This window comes from Canis lupus, chromosome 29 (genome assembly GCF_011100685.1).
Source record: "Canis lupus familiaris isolate Mischka breed German Shepherd chromosome 29, alternate assembly UU_Cfam_GSD_1.0, whole genome shotgun sequence".
In the NCBI taxonomy this organism is placed as follows: domain Eukaryota; kingdom Metazoa; phylum Chordata; class Mammalia; order Carnivora; family Canidae; genus Canis; species Canis lupus.
The window spans coordinates 29,853,294-29,878,489 of NC_049250.1; the positions used below are offsets into that span (position 1 = coordinate 29,853,294).

The 25,196-nt window shown below is 33.7% G+C and overlaps 1 protein-coding gene across 5 annotated transcripts in view; it reads left to right on the plus strand.

The window, feature by feature from the left end:
• LOC111093154 (zinc finger protein 385C-like) overlaps positions 1–25,196 on the plus strand; it is a 477,561-nt gene that overhangs the window by 42,094 nt on the left and 410,271 nt on the right. The window lies entirely within an intron of this gene.

Here is a 25,196-nt window from a genome sequence, read left to right on the forward strand (position 1 = left end):
CATACATTACCTGGTGGTCATCACAAGTGCCCTCCTTAATTTCCATCACCTATTTCATCCCCATTCCTTTCATAATCATCAGTTTGTTCTCTATAGCTAAGAGTCTGTTTCTTGGTTTGTCTCTTTCTTTTTTTTTCCTTGTTTTTTTTTTTTTTTAATTCCAAATATTAATGAAATCATATTTGTCTTTCTCTGACTTATTTCACTTAGCATTATACTCTGTAGCTTCAGCCATGTCATTACAGGGTGAAAAAGATTTTGACAGCTCTTATGGAAACTCAAACTATAATATTTTTAGACTTTCTTACATATAAATTTTACCTCAGCACTAATCTATCTTAGCATGGTTGCTGTTAAATATAACTGACACTATCACATAATTTAAGATATTAATGTGGTGAAACCATATTTTACTTTTCTGTTTTTATCCACAATATTTGTCTTATGGATTAAAATTTATATGGTTTATTTAGATTATTATTTAGGCAATATCTTTGATACCTTTAATATTAAGTCATTATCATTTATATGTTACATATGCATTATTGTATGTTAAAACTTTACACATAATTAAAATTGCTATTAATAGCTTTTTGCCTTCATTTGGGTTTTATTTTTAAAAGCCAAAGGCAGATGCTCAAACACTGAGGCACCCAGGTGTCCCCAAATCACTTGCTCTTTTAACTGCTAAGATTTTTAACATGTTTGTGGTAATCAAAATTTTATAGTGGCTCCCATGACTTTTCCCCTTTGGTGTTATTTCTATGATTATGTTACCATATATATGGCAGAAGGGAAATGCACTCTCTAAAAGCTGAGAGCCTCTCCAAGTTGACAGGCACCAAGGAAATGGGTACTCCAGTCCTGCAGCCACATATAACAAGATTCTGCCAACAACCTAAGTGAGCCTGGAAGTGGATTTTCCCCAGAGTTTCTAGATAGAGCCAGCCAGCTGGCACCTTGATTTTGGCCTCTGAGGCCCTAATTGGCCTCTGAGACCCTAAGGTCAAACTTCTGATCTTTACAACAGTGAAATAATAAATGGTTTTTAAAGTGCTATGTTTGTGGTAATTTGTTATGCAGCAATAGAAAACTAATATGATATTAAAACATTAAAAACCATAAGAATATTATTTTTAACTAATGAAAATGCTCTAAATGATTTAATGTCTTTTTAAATATCTATTTTAGTTTTACATCATAGGCAGTAAAAGTGCTTTTTTTTTTTTTTTTAAAGACCCTCTGTAAAGGGCTTTGGATATACAAGGAGACATATGAGGCAGTTTCTGTAAACTTGAGTTCTTAAACCATATTTCTAGGCTTAGGTCCCATACAAATATATCTGATAATATAGTGAACCTTGACAATTAAGTCACTCTCTTGGAGGAAATAAATTTTTCCCACTGTGAAAAATTAAATTTTATAGAACAGCATGAACTGTTTAGTACAGTTTCCTCTCCTTTAATACATTTTTAATGTTTTGAAAGAGTTTGACTCATTATACATGTGGGATCAGTTTACCACTGGCTTAATATAAATCAGAGTTGTAAATAACTTACAGTCTTATACCTAAAGAGTTCTGAAATTCTTTATACTTTTCAACTTTCAACTTTATTTTTAAAAGTCTGAAAATGCTATTCCAATAAAACTTACTAAAATGATGTCAAGATAGATGTCTTTTCCGCATGTTAAATATATATGTGCATATATTATATGTGCATATAATCTATATATGTATCATGCATATGTGTATATAATCTGTTATAGACTTTAAAGTACGCTTGATCCTTGAACAACATGGGAGCTAGGGGTATTGATGCCCTACAGAGTTGAAATCTGCATATAACTTTTGGATCTCCCCAAACATAACTACTAATAGCCTATTGTTGACTAGAAGCCTTATTGATAACATAAACATACTATTTGTATGCTGTATGTATTATATACTATATTCTTAAACTAGAGAAAATAAAATGTTAGTATGAAAATTATAAGGGAAATAAAATCTACAGTACTGTACTGTAAAAAATCCACATACAGGTGGACTCACACAGCTCAAACCCATGTTGTTCAGGGTCAATGTAATCCCAACATCATGGGCATCTTTGGCCTTGGCTAACACTTATGACATATTAATAATTTATATTATTCATAACTTTTTCCATTGAATGTCAAGTAAGTACCATGACCTGTGCTGTGATTTTATGTACATACTTCATGACTGTGGTCTGTACCTTACAGGAGTTACATAGAAACAGATAAGAAATATAAAATGTGATAAATTTTGTAAGAAATATGGCAGTGTTATAAAGAATGTTGATCCACTGCATTTAGGAATAAATAGTAGTAGAGGGAATACTAAAGGGATTTTATTTTTATTGTATTTGTTTAAATGCCTCAGGCATTACTTTTGTGAATTCCATCTTTATTATAAACAAGTTTAATTTTTAATTCTCTCCAGTAAGAACTAAAACAAGTTCATTACTCTTCATTTATCTTTCTTTGTTTTGTGATTTTTAAAATAGTGCAACTAAAAGCCCTCAATTTACAGTATTGTAGAAGTATTAAGGATTTAATTTTTCCAATATGTCAGTTATACCTTTATTATCACGAGCCAGGAAGTGTCAAGAATTTTATGTATATTTTTTTTATCTCAATAGGAGATTTGTAATAACGAACTGTTTGATATGTGTTAGTGTGGTCTTTTAACCTTTGATATTTGATTACATGACTTACGCCATAAAAAATTTTATGATCACCAAAGGCTATACCAGAAAAACAAATGACATATGATTAAAGTTAAATATACAGAAAAACTTTGATATTTCAGTAAATATGGTTAATTAGAAAAGTTACTTTGTCTTAGGATAATCTCTGGGAATTAAATAATTGTGTAGAGTGAAGGACAGGTTTAGAATCAAAAGATCAAAGTGAATCCCGACTCTGACATAACCTAACTTCATATTTATTTGTTTTGTTGTTGTTTTTTAAAGATTTTATTTATTCATGAGAGACACAGAGTGAGGCAGAGACATAGGCATAGGGAGAAGCAGACTCCCTGTGAGGAGCCTGATGCGGGACTTGATCCCAGGACTCTGAAATCACTCCTTGACCCAAAGGCAGACACTCAACCACTGAGCCACCCAGGTGCCCCATATTTATTTGTTTATCTATATACTTTTACCTTGGATAAGATACTTGAATTCTCTTGGAACTCTCTCTGTTCAGGTAGCAATGATGACATCTCTTTGTCAGGGCTATTAGGCGATTCATTATTAATATCATGTGGAGATTTCATTTTATGCTGTAAGATATACCAAAGTAGCAGATATAATAATATGGTTATTTATAATAATGATACCAAATAAAAATAGGTGATTGCTATGCTTAAGTGCAAAGACTCATGATGTATCTCATCTCTCCAAGAATTGTCAGTAGTCATTCTTCATACTCTTACATGGAGGCTGAGGATGATGTGAAGTCAGTATTATAAAGGACATATGCAAGGCAGAGTTTGTCAGTTTGAAGATGCATAAAACAATGAAATAAGAGATAAAAAAAAGTGAAGAACAATGTGGGCAGATGGCACATAATCAAGAGTCTTATTGATGCAGCATCTCTTTCTCCAATAAAAGAAGATTCTGTAGAGAGGATTTTGTTAAACTTTTGAGTTAGACATGTTTTAAGCCTTTTTATACAATAATGTAGCAAGAACTTTTTAATATACATTCTTGATTGGTTGGTTGGTTGAATGATAATACATTCTTAGACAAAGTAATCAGATTACATTGTTAGCAGTTTTCAAGACAAGGAGGCAGGGTTGAATTCCCAAGGGCTAGCTCTGTGTAAATGGTCAATCTGTTTCCATGGTTACAGACTGGCTGAGTAAACTATAAATTTGTAGGTGTTGGTTTGTGCCCTCTTATCTTAAAGAATCTGAAGAAGATTGTTTCTATAAATAATGGTTTCCATCTCTGGGCTAAATATGGGTTTGAGGATAAAATTAGGAAAGAAACAGCTTTTAAGCTATATAAATAGTTATAAAGATACCTTCCCTGCATCGTCTACCATATTTTCAATATTAAACATGACCATATTTGTAGTTTCTACTATTCTAATTATAAGGAAATACACTTTATCACATCTTTTCTGAAGGCGTCCGTTTTTATGATTTTCTTGGCCACAGGTGCTGATGTAATTCTCAGTAATGCAGAAGGCTGTCTTTTTAAATATAATTTATCACCTTCTTTTCAGGACTATTACAGCAACCAATTTTAGCAGACACAAAGAGGATTTTAAAATATGATACAGGAGAGATATTTTCAAATTAAAATAAGGTTTAGGAACTTCCAAGAAACATAAATGAACATATTTGGGTCTTATTTAAAAGAATGGGGAGTTTTCATTTCTTATGCAAGAAATTACATGACTGTTTTTAAAATTTTTATTTTATTATTTTTACACTCTTTCCTATAAAATAATATTTATAATTTTATTTCTTTTAATTAAAAATAGCAACCTTCCCTTATTTTTTCTTAATTTTGAAATCATTGAACTGTGCTTTTCTTTCTGTTTGCTTTGCTTCTATTCAGTGTTACACTGCGATTTTTCTTTCTTCCCCACCTCCCTTACCCCCCAGCTGAGTTGAATTGATTGCAGAGTTCCCATTGATTTCAAAGGGAATTCTATATACCCCCCAAAACCTCCCTGGCTGTGTGTATGTGCACATAGCCAAGTGATAAAGTGCCTCAGAATTACTTACAGCATGTGCAAGATGAAGATTAGTATAATAATTTCATCATTATCATGATTACTGCTATTTAATATTTGTATAACACCTTACTCTGAGAAGCTTGGGAAACTATGAATTTTAAATTATCCAATGAGCTCAAATCTTAACTACACCTCTATGTGCTGGGTAAGGCACAAAATTAATAATGGATTTGAGTGACATCTATTGCTAGGGAAATCTATTTCCATTGCTCTTTAGGCTCCTGTTATTGGAAAATGGCATGTATATTTGCCTAGAAAGTTGGATTGCTATCTCATTATTTTAATACTGGGGGTCCATTTGCTATTTATTTTGAAATAACTCCAAGTGACAGCTTATTCAAAAGTAAAGAAGAAATACACTGATATATATATATAATATATATGATAATATATATATCATATATAATATATATAATGACAATTTTAGTTCATATTTAGCATTAGTCATTAACAATCTAACTTAAACTTTGATGAAAAGGAAAAAAATTTTTTTTTTTTTTTTAGGAAAAAAATTTTTATTGCTTTTTATCTTGTACAGACAATGCTAGTTTTACACTCCGTGCCTCAACTTAGATATATCTGATAAATTTTCCTAGCCCTTTAAGGTAAATAAAACTGGATTCAGTATTCTGTCTTTGGGCCTGTTTTACATATGAAAGTGAATTTCACATTATTATAATAAGTTATTTCACACTATTCTCTTAAAATTATAACAGAATGCAAACATCCTACATTTCATGAATCTAATGGAGTAATTAAAATATTAATTTTTCTCAGTAATACTTTACCAAAAAGCTTTCATTTCCTAGACTTTTGAAGTATAATTTTAGCTCTACTGGATTTAGATGCAGATTTTAGATATTTTTTTCCTTATATACTCCTTATATACTACTGAGTTTTGCTAAGACTCTTATCTTTCTATACCTCTTTTCCATTAAGTGGTAATAATCTGAGAACTTGAAAATGTTCAGAATTGGTTAATTTATATCTAGGAACATTGAAATAATATACATAAATATATTGCATAATTGTAGTATGACCAAGTTAAGAATACAATTTTGCAAGTGATTGGGGAATAGGAGGGAGAGGTGCGGATGGGGATATGTGGAGTAACATTATGAATTGCTTAGTTTAATAATCATAAAATTCTAAATGTGTGCTACTTAACTGTTTCACAAAAAAGGAAGTTGAAACTGAAGAAAGCTAAGTAATTTGAGCGAGGTCATAACAGCTGGTCTGTAGTTGACGAAGTCTGATTCAAATCCTGTGCCTCAAAACCTATGGTCTCCTTGTCAAGTAGGCCAATAACGGGATAAATTTTGACACAAAGGAACATATCTTGAGGGCTCCTCAATAACCTCAGCATGTGAACACTAAGACAATGTGTAATTTGTTCACAGGACTACTATTTTATGACTTGCAGTCACTCCTCTCTTTGGCTTATCAAATATTTCACCTCTATATCCTCTCTCATGGTGGGTTTTATTTCTAAACCATTTTATGTTTATGTAAACAAATTAGGTTTGCAGGGATTTCCATTATGAACAAATAAATACAATTCCAAAAACTCTACTAATACAACCTCATTTTGTGGTAGTTTGTGGCTTATTTTACTTTCCTGTCTGCCATGCATGGTATTGGTCTTTAATAAATGCTTTGGACCTCAAACTCCATCTCATATCTGCCTCAGAAAAAACCCACCTAAGACAGCTACCTTGACATTCCCTGTTGTACTTGTTTGTTAATGGCTCATTGTGTTGGTACACTGAGCAATGTACAGTTCAGTGCAATGTGAAAGAGGAAAAAAACGTAATTAGAAATTTTCTTTGGTCTTTCTTTCCATTTTGGGCTGCCATTTCCCAATAAAGGGAACATAAATAAAATTTTCTTTTTTTTTTTATAAACAAAAATTTCTTAAAAGTTGACTGTTAGTTTCTTAGATCCAACAGTTTCCTTGTTGATTTTGTTACTTCATTAGAGTTGAGTTTAGGAGAGAGAGCCAATGATCTGCATTAATTCACCATCTTGTCCAGAAACTATTTGTGGGATATTAAAAAGTGAGTGCTACATATCTTTCAATGGTTATTAGATACCAGTAGGCCATCATATATTTTGTCCTTCGATTATAAAAATACTAAGGACTTTGTAGATCATTATATTGAAATAAATTAAAAAAATTTTTTTAGATTGTGAGATTTGAATTGAATGAAATTTCTGCACTCTTTATCCCCACCAGACCAGTAGTCTTCATGGTTATTTGTTTAAAGAAGCAGGTTTGGTAGAGAGTCTGTTTTCTAGCAGTTAAAATTTAATTTGAACCAAACTCATTTGAGGTTGACATTTTATGTTTTCTTGTCATTCTTATCAATGAAATTTTACTAGCTGACTGTGATACCAGATTCATAATAGTAAGACTGCAAAATAGATACTTCAAAATATTGAAGGTATTCTCTTTAAAAATATACTTTTTAGTAAAGCTCTAAGTGTGTCATAAACCTCAGTCTACCACTCTGGATTTTCAGTGTCAAATATGCAATAACTTGATTAAGGTCTTTGAGTAAAGTAAACCCAGATAAAACTTTGTTAGCAGTCCCTAAGGTGTAGCAGTAAGGAAACAATAAAAACCTTGTCCCATAGACATTAACGTGAGTAAATATCATAGTGCCAGCTCCTGGGAACGGGGCTGAGAGATAACACCAGGTGTTCCATTTAAATGAGATGGGCCTGCCAGTTAACTATTATTAGGACTCATTCAAATGCACTGAACTAAGTCTCTGTCTTGCTGATTATTCTAATTAAGCAGGCATGCCGTTTAGTAGGGTAATGAATAAGTGGAACTCTCTTATTTGGGGCACTCAATTTCTTGGTCCATTCTGCTCAGCGAATTGTAGGGTAGGAGTTTATTTTTTCTTCCCTCACTATACCAGTTTTCCCAGTATGGATTCTTGGGTCTTAATAATTACTTAAATGAGAGTGATTTCTTTATTCTTGTGGTGCCAATTTCAGTTTGACCACCAAGGATATGTAGTTGAACAGTTCTAAACAAGGACCCATTCTTTAAAAAAAATTTTTTTTAAAAAATTTATTCATGAGAGAGAGGCAGAGATACAGGCAAAGGGAGAAGCAGGCTCCATGCAGGGAGCCCGATGTGGGCCTTGACCCCGGGTCTCCAGTATCACACTCTGGGCTGAAGGCGGCACTAAACTGTTGAGCCACCCAGGCTGCCCCACAAGGACCCATTCTTAAAGCTTCTTGGTACCAGTTGGTAAGGCAATATCTGGGAACTTATTTCACATTTCACATTCATATTCCTCTATAGAAAATGTTAGTTACGGTTACATCTAGGTGATAGGATTATAGATCATTTTTATTTTCCTATGTGAATTTTTATATTTAAAACATTTAGCCGTTTTCTAATAAGGAAAAAATAGATACGATTTTTAAAAATTGATCCTTTTTATTTGGCACATTTAAATAAGAGCAGTGAAAATGAGTGTTTTAGAAATCAAGAACTGATAGTATAATTACTTAAAGAAATAGCACGGAATCCAAAGCAGAATAACTAGATTTCCTTCTTCCGTGAAATGTTTAGCTATCGTTAGTACTGCCTTTTTGTTTTCTTTCACATTTCTTTCAGCAGAAGTGCCTGTTATCCATCTGTTTCTCTTACAATAAACATAGATAATAGACAGAGAAAAATCTCACAGTTAAAAGAAACCTTAAATTTCAGCAGTTCTCACAGCTTTATTTTACAAATGATGGTACTTGAGTTCCAAGAGTTTATGTTGAAGTGGCAGGGTTCTCTCCTGATTTGTAGGCAAGGTTGACTTGACCATAGACCGTTTTATTGCTTAATTTTTGGAAATGAGGAACTCTGGACAAAGCAGTACTATTTTTGTAATATGACATTCCTGCTTTGACAGTGTTAATGTGTGACCTCTCAATTCATTTATTGGTTAGAAAACCTTAGGTCTGTTATTACCTCTTCCAGAAGTCACAGGCTTGACCCAGGTTGAATACTTGAGAATACTTCTCTAACCAGGGCTTAAAATCAGATGACTTTTTCCCTCTCATTCATACCTATGATAAAGAGTCTGTCCCCTTTATTTTATCATCTTCAGTGAAATTATCTTTTTTTCCCCTGCCAGCCCAATAAGAAAAATAATATGACATTGAAGTATGAAATATGAGTCTGAAGATTTAGAAGTAATAGAGGAATGAGTGAGAAGAATTGCTTGTCATTTATCCTGGGTTCTGTGCAGCTGCGAAGACCCAGTCCAACAGATGCAGCTGTTTAGGCCTGCTTTGCTTTGTAATTTTTCCAGCAGCATTTCCCTTAAAAAGTGTCATCGACTATTATGATCATTTATCTTATGTAAAAATAGAGTGCTATTTAATTTGAATAAAGTTACTCTTCTTAACTGTCTTCTCACAATAGCAAAATGAAATAAAGGGAACTTTTGAGTTCTTGTAACTATAGTCTTGGCTGCAGTTCTACCAGATGCACTGTTTTCTCATGTGGTTTGACCGTCCCAGCCATTGTAGACAGATTTTACCAACCTTCATTTGTATTAATCCGTTCGAATTCACCTGGTGTGAAAAGGCAGGATAGCTCTGTGGATTTTTTGTTTGTTTTAGCTTGTTTGTTTGTTTGTCAGAAGATAAGTCCTCAGTTTATCTGTTTGAAAGGAGAAAAGGAAGTGAATCATTAACATCTCTAAGCCAGTAGCTCCCTAATTTTTTTCCTTCCCAGGCTCACTGGGAAGCAGTGCAAGGTGATGGCCAGCAACCTCTTTAATTCTTAGCCTGTAGAGATAATAGTGCTCAAAAAACTGACTTGGAAATGTGTGTTTATTTTCAGTGAGGTTGGTTTGAGCTTGGAAGTTCTTAATAATGTCTTCTTTACTGAGATCTTGAGCCAGTTGAGTGATGAGATGAAAAGGTTAGTGCATGGAGGCCAGAATATTCACCTTTGTTTTTATGAAATTATGTCTTTATGAGCAATACTGAACCTGAGACGTAGCAGCCTTAGCTATTATACAACAGGGCTGGACCAGGAGGCCTCTCTCTTAGCAAGTCTGGGAGGAGTCTTCTCTAAAATCAGTGGCATGGGGGAGCAGATTGGGATATGCGTTTCCCTAAAAGCACCTCACTTTGAAGACCAGAAGCAATCTCTGTTTTCATGTGCAGTTCTCCTTCCAAACTCATAATATGGTGAAAAGTGAAAGAGGGAGTAGGGATAGGCCAGGGTGTTAGAGCTAGTGAAATTCTTCCCCATGGAGAGAAATATTAAAAATAGGGCATTTCCCACATCACCATGCATATTGTTATTTTCTCCATTAGGATATTTCATCTTAAAAGAAATACTTTATTATTTTATGTAACAATATATCATGACCTTTAATTTCAGATAATATTTATCCTCCCTTATTTATTTTATTTTATTTTCTAAAAAAAAAAAAGCATAATTGAAGACATATAGAGGGGATAAAAAACCTCTTCTTTCCCTTGACTGACTGCCAAGTAGAGCAGTTTGTGCCAGTTGGCAACAATATCTTACATGCCATTGTTCCATGCTATAAAGAATTAGGGGATGTTCTGATCATATCCAGAGTTGCAGCAGACGTCTGAATCTGATTTATTTATTTTCTTGGGAACTGCAGATGGTCAAGTCTCCCTTTCATTGCCTTTGGGATCAATCCATTTCCTGAGCTGATGAAACTAACTAGCTTGCTCTTCTTGGTACACCTGTCCCTGTTGCCTGAAAAGACTGCTGATTTTCCATCAACATTTGTTTTAAGGTCTTATGGCAGATGTTTGATTGAACTACCTGTCCAAGGTTAAATTCTTGGGGGGGAAGGGGGGAACCTGGACAGTAGATGTGATTATAATGGATATGCTCATATATATGACAAGGTAAACTTTTCCCATTAACTTTCCCAGATAAGCTTTTTTCTTATTGTTAAATCATAATAAATATCAATTTTTGTAGGTCATAATCCAGTATCTGCAACTTCATGTGGTTCAACCTATTATCTGAATTCATTCAAATTTCTTAATAGGCTGTCTACATGCTCTAGATAACCTTAAATGCTTGTGTGTATATACACACAATGCACATAAATTTACATGTATATGCATAACATTTAAAGTATATATATATATTATATGTTACATGTATGTGTGTATATGTAGCTGTTAAAGTTTTTATGAACATGTAGATCAGCATGTCCTGAATATGTAAAACAAGTGTGCCTTATCACATTAAAAGAAGCTTATAGGTTAAAAGTTAGCTGCAATGTGGAATCTGAAAACAAAGCATGTCCAGTCATGAGGAAGTAAGAGTTTAAAAGGCAAAATAATACCTTAATATTATCATGAAAATAGGCCTGAATTTTCAGTCCCCTTGAAAAAGTCTAGTGGTTCCCAAGTAGTCCTTGGACTATCATTTGAGAACCTTGACTTAATAAAATATGCTAATACAGTAGAGCATAATAGGTGTGTGTGTGTATGTCTGTGTGTTGGTACAGTATTCTATATAGGGTGGTACTTCTTTGAGGAAGTAGACTTTGAACCAATGGGTGGTGATAAAGAGGAACCAGCTATGTGGCCACTTTAGAGAAGAACGTGTCTTCAAAGGGAGCAGCCAAGTCAGGTGCACTGAGCAGAAAGGAGCTGAGGGGTCTTCTTTATTGGCTTATTCGGATAATTTGATAATCTCTTCATAGAAAGATAGCTTTGTCAATTTCAGTCACGTGAAATGACTTCAGTTTTTATTTAATAGAAGGTTTGACAGAACAAGGAATATGATTGTATCACACTGCTAGTTTACTAATTTCCATTCTGTTCCTGCCTGTGGAGTCTAGGGGATATGGATGGTCCCTGTTTCTTTTAATGCTAACTTTGAAGATTTAAATTGCAGGGTAGAGTCATAGCCATTTTTTTCCAACTCAATAAAATATAGTTATTAAGATGTATAGTAATTAAGCAACTAAAATATTTGCTATTTTTTTACTTGTGAACATTGAAAAGATGTAATTTGTTAGAATTAGCTGTGTGTATGTTCATGTCAGATAAATTTCTGGTACAGTTATGGTTAGTTATTTGTCTTTAAGAAATTCTCAGGTAGAACTTGAATTTGTTGTTCAAAAAAGTAGCAGAATTTGCAAGTATATTTTATTCCAGAATATGCCTGAGAAAATATTTCTGGAAGGGTAACTTATTTAATATTCATTATCTACTTAAATTTACTTGTTCAACATCTTTAGAATCCTTTTATAAGAATGTTTATTGGTTACCTTATTTTAAAAAGTCTACGAAAACCGTGTATGGAGGTATACTCTTGGTATCAGATTTGTAAAATTTTAATTAAAAAATCCTCAACCTCTTTTGTCCATCTACCTCATTATGTGGCAACCTGTCCTATTAGGGAAGGGTTCTTAGTTTTCATGTACCTTAATATTATCATTCATGGCAACCATCTTATTTAAGTGCAGCTTTCTGTCCTCACTAGCTATGAAATACAGATAGTCTACAATGCGTCTCACCAAGGGAACTTCTCAGGGAATTGTTAGATCTCAGGCTGTAAGAATTTGATTAACTACTTTCTCTGAAGTCACCAGAGTTACCTTCTCTGCCTAGCCATCTGTGAAAATTGGTAACTAGTATAGGAGAACTGGGCAGGATGTGTGAAACCTATCCAAGTGTTAAAATGCTACCTTTTATGGCATTTTGTTTCTAACATGACTCTTTCTGGTTTTGCTACTTATGATTCATTTTTTTAAAGATTTTATTTATTTGTTAGAGCTAGAAGGAGCAGGGGTAGGGGCAGAAAGAGAGGGAGAAGCAGACTCCTTGCTGCACAGGGAGCCCAGTGTCTGCCTGGATCCCAGGACCTGAGATCAGGACCAGAGCCAAGGGCAGATACCCAACTGACTGAGCCACCCAGGTGCCCTACTTACGATTTATTTCTAAGTATTTTCTGAATCATTTCAAAACCTTAGTATATGAGGTCTGACTCAAATGCCACTTTCTTCAGGGAGTCTTCCTGAATCCTCCTGTGCTTCTCTAACATTGTTTTTTAACAACCAGTTAGTTCCTCTGAAGGATACTTTTTTTTCAAAGCACTACAACAATACCTTTTATTGTCATGCCAGTCACATTGTGCTTTGTGTTAGAGTTATGTGTAAACTGTAAGCTGCTGAGCTGTGGTGCTGGGAGTAATGTAAAATGTACATGTCTTGGATTTAGACATTGCTGGATTCAAATCCATTTTGATGTTAGGAATCTTTTGTAATTTCTTTGACCTTTGGTTTCTTCACTTGTAAAATATGGTAAATATATATTTTGTTTGGTAATTACATGAGATTTTGTCTGTAAAATGTATAAAATATATTGAATGCTCTATAAATGTTTAATTCGCTTACTTTTCCCTTGTGGCCTGGAGGTCAGGATTAAGGTTTTATTCATCATTAATCTCACAAAGTGCCATGCTTAATCTATTATTTCGGGTTTCTAGAAAAAAATGAAATTCTGCTGCCTCTTTTTAAGCATTGGGAGCATTATTTCCATTTTTATCAATGACCTAATCTGGGAATCATTTGGCTCAAAATATTACATAGTTGGCGAATGAGTAAGTTGTCTAGGGAAAGGAAAGGAGGGGGTGGGTAAGGTCTTGGAGGATAGTTCTCCAGTCCTGAGGGAAAGAAAAGTTATGTCATGTTTGAGAGACTTAGCCAAGTATAGTTAAGTATGGCTGTAGAGTAGTTAGAGAAGGAGGAAGTAGGAAAATAGACATAACTTGAGCGTAGATGGTCTTTGTAGACATATTAAGGATGTAAGACTTTATCCTCAGAGATGTGAGAAGTACTAAAGTATTTTAAACATCAGGGTAATAATAATCAGATTTATATAATTTAATTATCCATTAGTTATATAGTGGAGAAAAGGTGAGTTTGTAAGAGTGACAACATAGAGATCAAATGAAGATGCCATGATACTAGTATCGGAGATATTTTAAGTGTGTGTATGTGTGTATACACGTGCAAATATGTATGTACATAATGTATATAAATATAAGCATAAAATATCTTAACTTGAATGTCAATTTCTTTTCTTTGAGTGATGCTATAATAAGAGGTTGTTTACTTTTATTTATTTTTATATTCTGGTTTTTCCACAATAATTATTATATGTGTGAAAATGAAATATTATAACTTTTTATAATAGATTACACAGGCTTCCATTCATGGAATGAATAAGTCATGGGGATGAAGGGTATGGTCTGAAGGAGTATAGTCAGTGGTTCTATGGTGATAGAAGGTAGCTACACTTGTGGTGAGCCTCGTATAATGTACAGTTGTTGAATCACTGAAAAAAAAGGATTCTTTGTACAATGTTATTTTATATTTCCATTAATACATATGCTAAGGTAGTATTGATTTTGACAATTACATAGAATCTTTTTTATTTAATTGTACAATACTTTAACCATTTCCATGTACTTTTTTTTTTTTGAGAATTTCTGCTCATTTCAACGATTTCCTCTCCTTTTAGTATTTTGAGTGCTCTTTATACTCTCTTGTTTTCCACGTTATTTCTTAAGCTACATTTATTTTTCCTGGCTCAATTTGAATAAAGCTACATTTGTTTATATTGTGAATTTTTATATTGGTTTGATTTTTTTTTGATAGTGGTTTCTACTTTCTGTCCAAGGATGTAGTAGTCAAATACTCTTCTCACATGCAGTTTACTACGGTTGAATGTCTGTATACTTCCTCCATCTAATTTCAAGTAGTAAGTAAAAATCTACAAGTACAGCAAACAGTGCTACAAGTGTTATTTCTTGCACTAAGCACCTTTTTGTTTGGAGAATACATAGACAGTTCCCAAACAGGACTTGCCACTAGCACATTGGTTTTACTAATTTATATTCCTAGACCCTACCTAGGTGTTTTTAATTTAGTATCTTTGTATGGGACCTGGACATAGATATTCTTCACAACCTTTGCAGATGATACCTGTATGATCCAGTAGATTTATTTACCATGTATGGGCATTGCCCTGCACACTTTAGACACTTTAATTCATTTAATTCTCGCATTCCTACAAGTACTGCTATTACTACCGTTACTTCCTATTTTACGCGAGAACAAACTGAGATACTACTTTTCACACAGCCATAGTGGTGGAGCTTGGCTCTGCACCTGGGCAGGCTGATTCTGGAATGCAGTCTTTTAACCACTGTGAGATCAGCTCCTAGAATGTATCTGTCAAGATGTATTAGGCCACTGAGAGTTTTTTTTCTAAGACTTGGGTAGATTTGATGGTTTTACATGGAAAACATTGATGAAAATTATTAGAACAGAAGGATAGGTTGACTTGGTGAAATAAAGATCAGAGAAATAAAGATCAGAGAAATAACCACAAACAGCTTTTCAGGGATTTAGAAAGTGAGCTGCTCTGTTTTCTTGCATGTACATACATCTTTGACTTAGGGGCTGTATGGTGAAGAATGTGCAAAGCATTTTCCTATCATTTTTAAGCAGTTTCTGTTTCACAGTGTAAAGTCTGGTGCTGTGGACTGAACTGTGTTCCTTTAGAACTTACATGTTGAAGTCCTAACCCCAGTGTGATGTGATGGTGTTTGAAGGTGAGGCCTTTGGGAGATGATTAGGTTTAGGTGAGCTCACAGGATTAGTGCTCTTTTGAGAAGACAGCAGAAAGCTTACTCTCTCTGTCTCCACCATGTGAGGAAACAGTGGCAGGATTGTCATTTATCATGATCAGGAATAGAGCCCTCATCAAATGCCTACACCTTGAACTTAATACTTGCCAGTTTCCAGAACTGTGAAAACATAAATTTCTGTTGCTTAAGTTACCCAATGCTGCTTAAAACTGTGCATATTATGGCCATTTTCTTGTGTCAGTTTTTATGGTTATTTTTCATAACAGATCAATCTAAACCTCCACTAGCATATACTCTTCACATATTTTTTCTTTTTCAGAAAAAAAGAGAATACTTTGAAATTACTGTTATTTTCCAAAGTTGACTACTTTTTCATTGTAGGCATCCATAATCATACGAAGCCAAAATTTGGGGCCTTGATTTCCATTACTTTTTTGATACATCAGTCTTACATAGCTTGGAGATTTGCTTACCGTATTTTAGATTAAAAAAAGCATATGGCTTTATTTAATGGAATAATTGAGATAAACAGTAAACATATACCTTACTCATGGAAAAAAGCGAGATGGCTGGCAGAAGATAGAATCAGGAAAAGGGTGTTCTGAGTACCTGAGAGATTTCATCTGTGGGTAGGAGTGAAAACCCTTCAGTCCTTAGCACAGTCTAAGAGCTTTTGCCTAATTCTTGGGCTTAAAACATGGGGAGATGGTAGCCTGACTGCTATAGTACAATAGTATATAGGAGACTAATAGTGTTCCCTCTGTTTTTAGAAGCATATTACTTTATAATTTATTTGACTATCTTATGGGCATAATGAACGGGTCTGTATTTCCAACGAAGCATATTAGTATGACTTTATCCCTTTTTTTATATCTGTATTTTCACACAGTTATTCATTTACATCTGTTTTCTTTCTTATGGAATATTTCTTAGAAATAACTGTAAGTTCATTTATTTCCACATCACATTGATCTATTTTAAGATGTAGTATGGAGAAAGCTCTGTAACTAAGTGGTTAAAAGTTCAGTGTCTGTAGTTAGCACAATTTGCTATATAATTTGAAGGGCCTACTAAGTGAAAATTGCTAGGCTCTTTGTTCGAAAATATTTAGGAATATAAATATTTATTTATTTATTCATGAGAGAGGCGGAGACACAGGCTGAGGGAGAAGCAGGCTCCCTGCGGGGAGCTCTAGCCGACTCCATCAGGGACCTCAGGATCATGCCTTGAGCCAAAGGCAGACACCCAACCCCTGAGCCACCCAGGTGAAAATGCTTAGGAATTTAAGGCCAGAGACAATAGAACACTTACCCAAGCATTAGCCCTTTCTGAATGTGGGGCCCTGTGCATAGGTTGCATGCCTGTGAAGCTGGCACTGATGGTTAGAGCTGGTAGATAGGAGGAAGATATTACTGCAGGTAATATGATTGCCCTTTCACAGATGAAAAGTAAGATTTTGAGAGGTTAAGTAATTAGCTAAATAGAAGTTGATTCGGATTTGAATCTAGGTAATCTGAGAACAGAGTGCTCCTAATCATGAACAATACTAAATTCTACAATACTGAATCCTAGAAAAAAATAAAACCAAAGGAGAAAGTGAACCCTAACTTTGGGAGATAAATATTTAGATGGGATTTAAATGCCTGTGAGAATTAAGCATATCAAATAAATGAATAAAACAGATTAGGGATCATTATAGCAGGATTGGTGGGAATTGTGGCAAACTGGAGCTCATTTACAACGTGCAAATCCATTTAAATCCAAAGTGCTTTATGCAAAATTGTGAGCTAAATTTAGCCATGGAGAAGAGGCAGTTCGTGATCCTAAGACCCTTGGTTTAGATACTGTGAGTAATCATATTCATTATCTTTCTTTGTTTTAATCCCACTTTTCCTAAATAACAGCCTTTGAAATGAATGTGTGTGTGTGTGTGTGTGTGTGTGTGAGGGTTGATTAAAGAGCCTTCTAAAGTGTAGCAATAGCAGTCATATTAAAAAAAAAAAGAAAGAAAGCTTTCCTTCTATTTGTTGAAAAGGAATTTATAGCATCTGCTCCAGTGATAGAGTAAAGCATCCTGGTTTGGTGTATACCAATTGTACAAAGAGCCTTTCTAGTTTTGATGCTTTTGGCTTTTGTCAATTGATTTTTTTAGGGTTAACTAACTAGGTGCTCAAAATTGCCACATATTTTTCTTGTACTTCAAACATATAAAACCTTTCTGGCACCCAGAGCTAGGATCTGAAAATGTTAAGCATTAAGCAAAATGGATTAGTCTTCAGAAGGGGAGCTTCAGACTGTCAGTGCCAGAGGGGTTAATGGAAAACAGTGTGTCATATTTGCCATTTCCCCTATATTATCTTGCCCAGAACACCTGCTTAATGAACTAGACATAAATTATCATACTATAAGCACATTCTTTAATAAAAAGCCTTGTGGAAGCATTCCTTCTTGTTGAAATAATAAACTCAGAAAAAATGATTTTGATGAAGTTTTCTCAGATGCTACATGCAAAAAATGTAAAAAATTGATTGATGACTGGACTGTATTTTTCCATTTTCTGGGAGTAATAAAAATCATTTTATGATTTTAAGTGGCTTATTTCAACTGGAATTTGAATTTTGCTTTGTCAGGGTTGTAGGTGCTTTTGATTAGGTAAATTCTTAAGCCCGTAAATGATCCTTTAAAGGTTTTTTCCTCTCAAATTTCTTTTACTTGTAATAATTCCTTAATTTTCCTTTCTCAGTTTTCCCTTTGATGTAGCAAGATGAGGTACATAGAGGGTAAATATTACTGTAGTTATTTATATCTCAAAGGAAGCATTCTTTAAATAATCGATATACTTAATGATGCTTATATTCATTAAGCACAAATTTTGCTAATTAGGAATATATGGATAAATATTGGTATTAAGTCCACAAGTCATGCTGAAACATGATGCTTTTTTCTTTTAAATGTTTTAATATTCTATTAGAATTTTGGAAAATAGGTAAAGCTAAATGGAATCACCAAACCAAATAGTATGTCTTTTTAAAAATGATTTGTATGTATGAGAAATGAATTGAAATCCACTACACAAATTAATATTTCCCTTCTTCAAGTCTAAAACATTTCTTTCAAAGCATTGTTTATTTTTATTTCATTCATATTGCTCTATCCCTCCTGATCCTACTGCTGCTTATACCCTCCTGTCTGTGGCTAAAAAAATTCTTCATGATTTAAGGGGCATTAAAATCAAGGGGGAAGAGATTCCCAAACACCTTATCCAAATATTTTCTTTCGCTGAGAATGTGCAGCTAATAATCTTCACATGAAATATCAAAAAGATATCAAAAATACTTTTTAAGAACCCACAAAGTGGGGCTCTGGGGTGGCTCAGTCAGTTAAATGTAGGACTCTTGATTTCTGCTCAGGTCATGATCTTGGGGTCCTGAAATACAGCCCTGTATCGTACTCCGTGCTCAGCAGGGAGTCTGCTTGAGATTCTCTCCCCCCCACCGCCCCCTACTCTCTGTCTCTCCCTTTCTCAAATAAATAAGTCTTTAAAAAAAAAAACCCACAAAGCAATGAACAGTGATAATAGTTCTGCCCCCTTGTTTTGTATTGTATTGCTTCCGGGAATTTCCCTACATCAGAATATTGATTTTAAATGCTTCAGTGCCAGTGGTACCCAGATTTCATAGGCTGGCCTTAAAATATAGGATACTTCTTCATTGACAGTTTGTCATATAATCACCCAATTTACATTTTTAAGTAGTTGGAATTATAATTATAATGAATTAGCAACAATTTTTACTTAGACTCACTTTGTTGCCCTCTAAAATTAAAGTTTATTGGCAGAGGAGATGCTACTTGGTATTTTTAGAATCAGGATGTAAAGGTTTAAGGAAAACTGCCAGAAAATTGAGTATTACTGTTTTCAGATGCAGAGGGCCTGAGATTACATTATGTCATCAGTGTTATAGAGAGAAACACGTACAGAGCTACCCATCAATGATATTTTCAAAATGTCTGTGAGGGGCTTAGGGTCTAGACTAGAACTATTTCTTGTAACTAACTGGGAATAGAAAATACTCTTTAAATTTGATTGAATATTTTTTGAGTCTGTGATGTAAAGTGTTTTTGCATATGAATTCATTCATTTTAGTAAATAAATCATAGGTTTGCTGTGGATTGTTAGAGAGTGGTAGAGACTTGTTATGGTTTGAAAACCTTCCCCAACAGCCAGCTGTCTTGTTACTATTGATAATCAGAGAGTAGAGTTGGGTTTCTGAGTCACATCCCTCAAGCCAGGTGGTCTTCTTGTGTATCAGAGCAAATTATATTTTGTACCCAAATGTTAAACAGAGCAAATTGTGCCTATACCTTGTTTTTGTACACATTTAAAAATATTTCAAGTAGCACATATACAATCCAATTTTAATAAAGAAAAAAAGTAAAAGTGGGGACGCCTGGGTGCCTCAGTGGTGATCGTGGGTCCCAGGATCAAGTGCCGCATCGAGTTCCCAGCAAGGAGCCTGCTTCTCCCACTGCCTGTCTCTGCCTCTCTCTTTAGATCTCTCATGAATAAAGAAATAAAATCTTAAAAAAAAAGAAAAAAGTAAAAGTGGATACTAGATCATTAAAAAGGTCTATAAGGTGAACTTATTAATTGTATAATTTATTAGTTTTGGGGAAATAGGTATGAAGTTCCATAGTTTAGTTGATTATCTGTTGATTCAAAAAGCTATATTCTTACAAAGGATGTGGTTGGTAGGAAGCATGTATGAAGAGAACTCTCAATTAAGCAATTACATAAAATGGGCTTTATATTTGGTATACTGACTTATGGTGAATGTGATCTTGAGAAAATATTTCAAAAAGACAAAGATTTTCTAAGAGGCTAAAGAAAAAGATTTTAATATAAAACTTAAAGTATAGATGACTAAATAATAATTAGTGTATACTTCTATGAACCAATAAGAATTTTCAGGGGCTGGGTTGCAAATATCTCAGGACTGAACTATCAGTGAATATTTAAAATGTTGGGGAAAAATCCTTATTATTGTACTGAGCAAGGGTCATATGCTTATATTATTAAAAATAAGGTGTCATTCTATTTTGGCATTTTAAAAGACAAGCTTCTACTTTTAGTTTGATCTGCTGATCTTTATAAATATCTCTTGTACAGAGACCAGAATTTTTCACCACCAAGAGCTTTGCATCCTTCTAACCTATGTACAGAGATTTTTGGACACCTTCACATTATGGAACATATTGTATAACTTTTAATTAGAAGTTCCAGCTTACAGATTTGAAAAGATTTTACATTTTTTATATTTTTCTTGGGAATTAGTTTGTGTGTCAAGAAATGTATCCCACAGTGAGGATTATGATACATTAATTAACACTTGGTTATGATACTAGAACTTGCCAAAATATCACAGTAGGTGAGAATAAATATAACAAACACAATTCAAACCCTGTCATTTTGTGAATGAGGGGGCTTACATCATGACATGCATTGTAAAATCTAATTAAAAACAAAGATTATTATTACTATTATGATTCTTTCTCAGTCTATTTTGTTATTCTGCGATTACATCTGTTTTAATTTTTATTTCTTTTTAGTTATGTGCTAGTCAGTGTATTTTTTGGTTATAAATTTAATTTTGTTACTTTACGGTTAATAAAATTAGTTCTTCTAGGCCCTTTAACCATGTACAAGCATTCTGTGGGAAGTCGAATTTTGATGTTAGGATTTACTCATTAGTAAATTCAATTATCTTTAAGCAACTGACTAAATATAAGTAATTTATGTTCTTATTCATCATTATATTTGTTTTATTTAAAAATCCACGTAGTTCTTGAAACACTACACACAGGAGAGAATGCAAAGGATTCTTTTGTCAAGTCAGGTATACACAAAGCAAAGCTCTTACTCAGGATATGCTTTATTAATAATTATCCAGTAGCAAGAGACACAGGTAAAGCAAGAAGATGTCCAGATCCCCTGGTATGATTCCTCAGCCCTATGTTCTCTCACTGGAAGGCACTCTGAGTCAGATTAACAGATGAAGTATATAGGTAGTTTACTTAGGAAGGAAGAGCATTTTAAGTCAGAAAAGATTTGAATTTTATGATCTGTTGTGGACTGCCCTTTCCAAATCATATGTTGAAGCCAATCCTCAATATAGTTATTATTAGATATGCGGCTTCTAAGGAAGTAATTAAGGTTGAATGAGGTCAAAGTGGTGGGATCCTCATTGAACTGGATTAGTGTTTTTATAAGAAGAGACAATGGAGAACTCTGTTGGCATCCACACACTGAGGAAAGATCATGTGAAAATCCAGAAAGAGGGAAGCCAGGTACAGGTCAGGAAGAGACCTCTCAGCAGGAACTGAGTCTGTAGGTACCAATGATCATGGAATTCTAGCTTCCAGAACTGTGAGAAAATAAATTAATGTTGTTTAAGCCACTCAGTCTGTAGTGTTTGTTAATAGCAGTCCTAGAAGGCTAATACATGCTGATATAGTTACAATCCTTGTGGACATTTTCTAGGGAGCCAAGGCTAGTAAATTTATAGATTATAGGTTTGTTTACCATAGGTGTATTTGAAAACCAGGTACATTCTGATAAAAGCATATGGAAGAAAAGGAATCTCCTGCCAGCAAAAACCGTTTAGCATATTTACAAGGAGATTATGAGAAGGAACACATGCTTGCTTTCTTTTCTAGGAGTGTCCATAACCAAAATCCCTTCACAGATAAAGGATATAAATGAATTAAAGATCTGTTGCTTATATAATTCTTATTTCACTGTTCACATGCTTCTCTTATTCTATTTAAGGTATGTTTGTTATCAGACCTATAAAATAACACTTTTTAAAATATATAGTGTGCTTATTATATGAAAACATTCCATTTCATAAAATGTTTAACTTTGATGAACATCTCAAGTATTTAACAGAAATTGCTGTAATATATTTTATATTTGAGCTATATTTGATTAATTGTTAAAACATATTTACTCTCTTCCTCTCCTCTTCATGGGCTCAGCATATTTCCTCCTCTTTGATTTTTGGTTTAGCCCTATGACTTGCTTTAGTAATAGGATGGACAGAAGTAACAGCCAATTCTCAGCCCAGGCCCAAAGTAGCCGTCAATATTTTTGCTTGCTCTCTGGAGGTTCTCTTAGCAACCTGGAAGGAATACAGCCAAACTAGCACTCTGGATTCAGGAAAGGAGGGTAAGACATGTAAAGCAGAACCAAACTTCTGTAGCTAACCAAATCCAGCCCACATCAGACAAAGAGACCCTCAGATGCATGAGTAAGCCTATTCTTAATCAGTGGAGCTACTCAGATAAACTCAACCTAGACCAGTAAATAGAAGGATGAGCATAAATTATTGTTGTTTCAAGTGACCGAATTTTAGAATGGTTTGTTATAGAGTATTTTGTAGTAGTAGGTACAACATATATGCCTATATGAGGGGTATATCTTCAGAACTAGAAATGTTCAGACAATGACTATTTTCCTCATTCAGTACATTACAGATTTCATTCTTTACTGATATTTTTGATATATATTTCATGGTAAAATATAGTGTAAGTCAGTATGTGTCTCCATTTATAATTTCTACATTTAGAAATGTATCCAAGCATGACAACATCTGAAAACATTAATCTTAGTAGTCTACTTTTACTTTATTTGTTAATTGCATCCATCTATATAAGCTATAGATATGAATGTCTTATTTTTACAGAGACACAAAGTTCAAGATTATGTAGTCCACTGCTTAGAATACTGAAGTCAAATACATGAGTTTTGTCTCTGCTGAACACTCTCTTTATAGAAGAATTCTAGGTGTATACCTTCCTAAAAAGATTTTGGGTATGTTCTGTGTGCTCCTTTATTGCTATATGAAGCTTCAGGATTCTCTACAGTAAGTCACAAAACTTACATTCTGCAAGTTAAAATTATTTATGATGTTTCTTGCCAGTGTTAAAGTAGGAAAAACATTTCCTGAGGGTACTTCAGAAGTAGACTACACTTGTTTTAACTTTTTACTTTACCCAAGAAAATATCTATCTTCTCAGATTGTTGATGTACATGGTAGTGTACATAATAAGAAATATAGTTGTATTTTAGATACTTACCAAAGAGTAAAATCTGGATCCTGAGAGCTGCTCAATAGCTATAAAAATCATATTGAAAACAACTTTATTTGCTTAAGCATAGCTGATCCACCTACTTCTCTAGACATTCTAAGTACATGTCAAGAGCTTCAGAGAGTTTCCTACCCAGCTCCCTGTTACTGAATTTTTTGGTGAGTTGTCATCATCTTATAGTAAGATTTTAGAAGAAACTTCTCTGTGAAGGTCATTGTACTTATTTTGAGTTGTTGATATTGTTTAGTATATAATAAAGAATTTTCTCCTTGGAATCTCATAGTACATATTTTTTTTCAATCCTACTTGTGCAACCATATTTTCTTGTCTCAAATTTTCAAATTTTAAATTCATTTGGGATTGTATGACACTTGTATTTTTGAAAGCCACTCTGAGACTTACAATTATATAGCAAAGTGTAAAATATGGATATAAATAAAAAACTGGTTGAAGTGTGACAAAGTGAGACAAACATCAGGATGTCCTTTCTATATCACATTAAATTATGAGATGGAGATGAATTCTTCCACACATATTTCATTCCTCTGCATAGCTGTTAATTTAACTACCTGCTTGTTTTGGCATTAGGTTAACAAGAACAAATGCGTAGAACTGCTCTCTGGTTTTTCTTTTCCTCTGGAATATAAAGGAGAAAGTATGGCCCAGAGAACATTTGCAGAATGATATTCATAAAATCTGTCAAGCCTCACCACTGATTCATGACATCCCGTGGCCCTTAAGACACAAAAAATTACATAATGCACCCAGATTTTTATTGGGTAGCAAAAGAGGAAACATTTTGCACAGAGCCATCACTCTTGCACAGTAATTCAAATGATTGCCTTATTTTGTTAGACTCATATCAAGAGGCCTCATGTCAGTATTTCCAAATCATGCAGATTATTAGGCACATATCCCTCATAAGCCTTAAACAGGCAGCAATTAAAAGTTTAAAAAGTAAAAAATATATAAATGTTTTTAATTATCTATAAATCTATAAATGTGAATTAATTATTTTTGGATATACTCTAAAATGTTCCATTTTTCTCTGTATAGAAATCTTTATGTGATTTGAACTATATATATTTTAAGATTTTGAGGTCATTCTTTGGCTCAAACTAACCTGCCTGAATTAGCTAAGTACATATTTTTTTTTTTTAAAGAAACGAAAGAAAAAAAAATACAGTTGTTAAGGAACATTTGTTTTGGAATGCACACACATATAAGAGTTGTTTTTAAGGCATGCCTAAACATTATTCAAATTCTGTGGTATTTATATTTTTGCTTTTAGATACTGCATGGCATTTGTCTTTAGAGTGGATTTTTACTTCACTTTGCTTTTTAAACCCTAAGTAAGTTATTATATTACTAAATTAGCACAGTGCACTCTTTTTATTATGAAATTATCAAGTTAGAATAAATCAGGCAAGATTCAGCCTTGCAGAATAGGTCATAACATCAAATGTTTAGTATGGATGTCATCCCATTGGTCTGAAGAGGAAATGCTGCTCAGTGCAAGTTGATCCCACTGTGTGTTTGCAAGAGTGGTTGGGGCAGAATAATTAGAAAGATTACTGAGTGTGAAGAG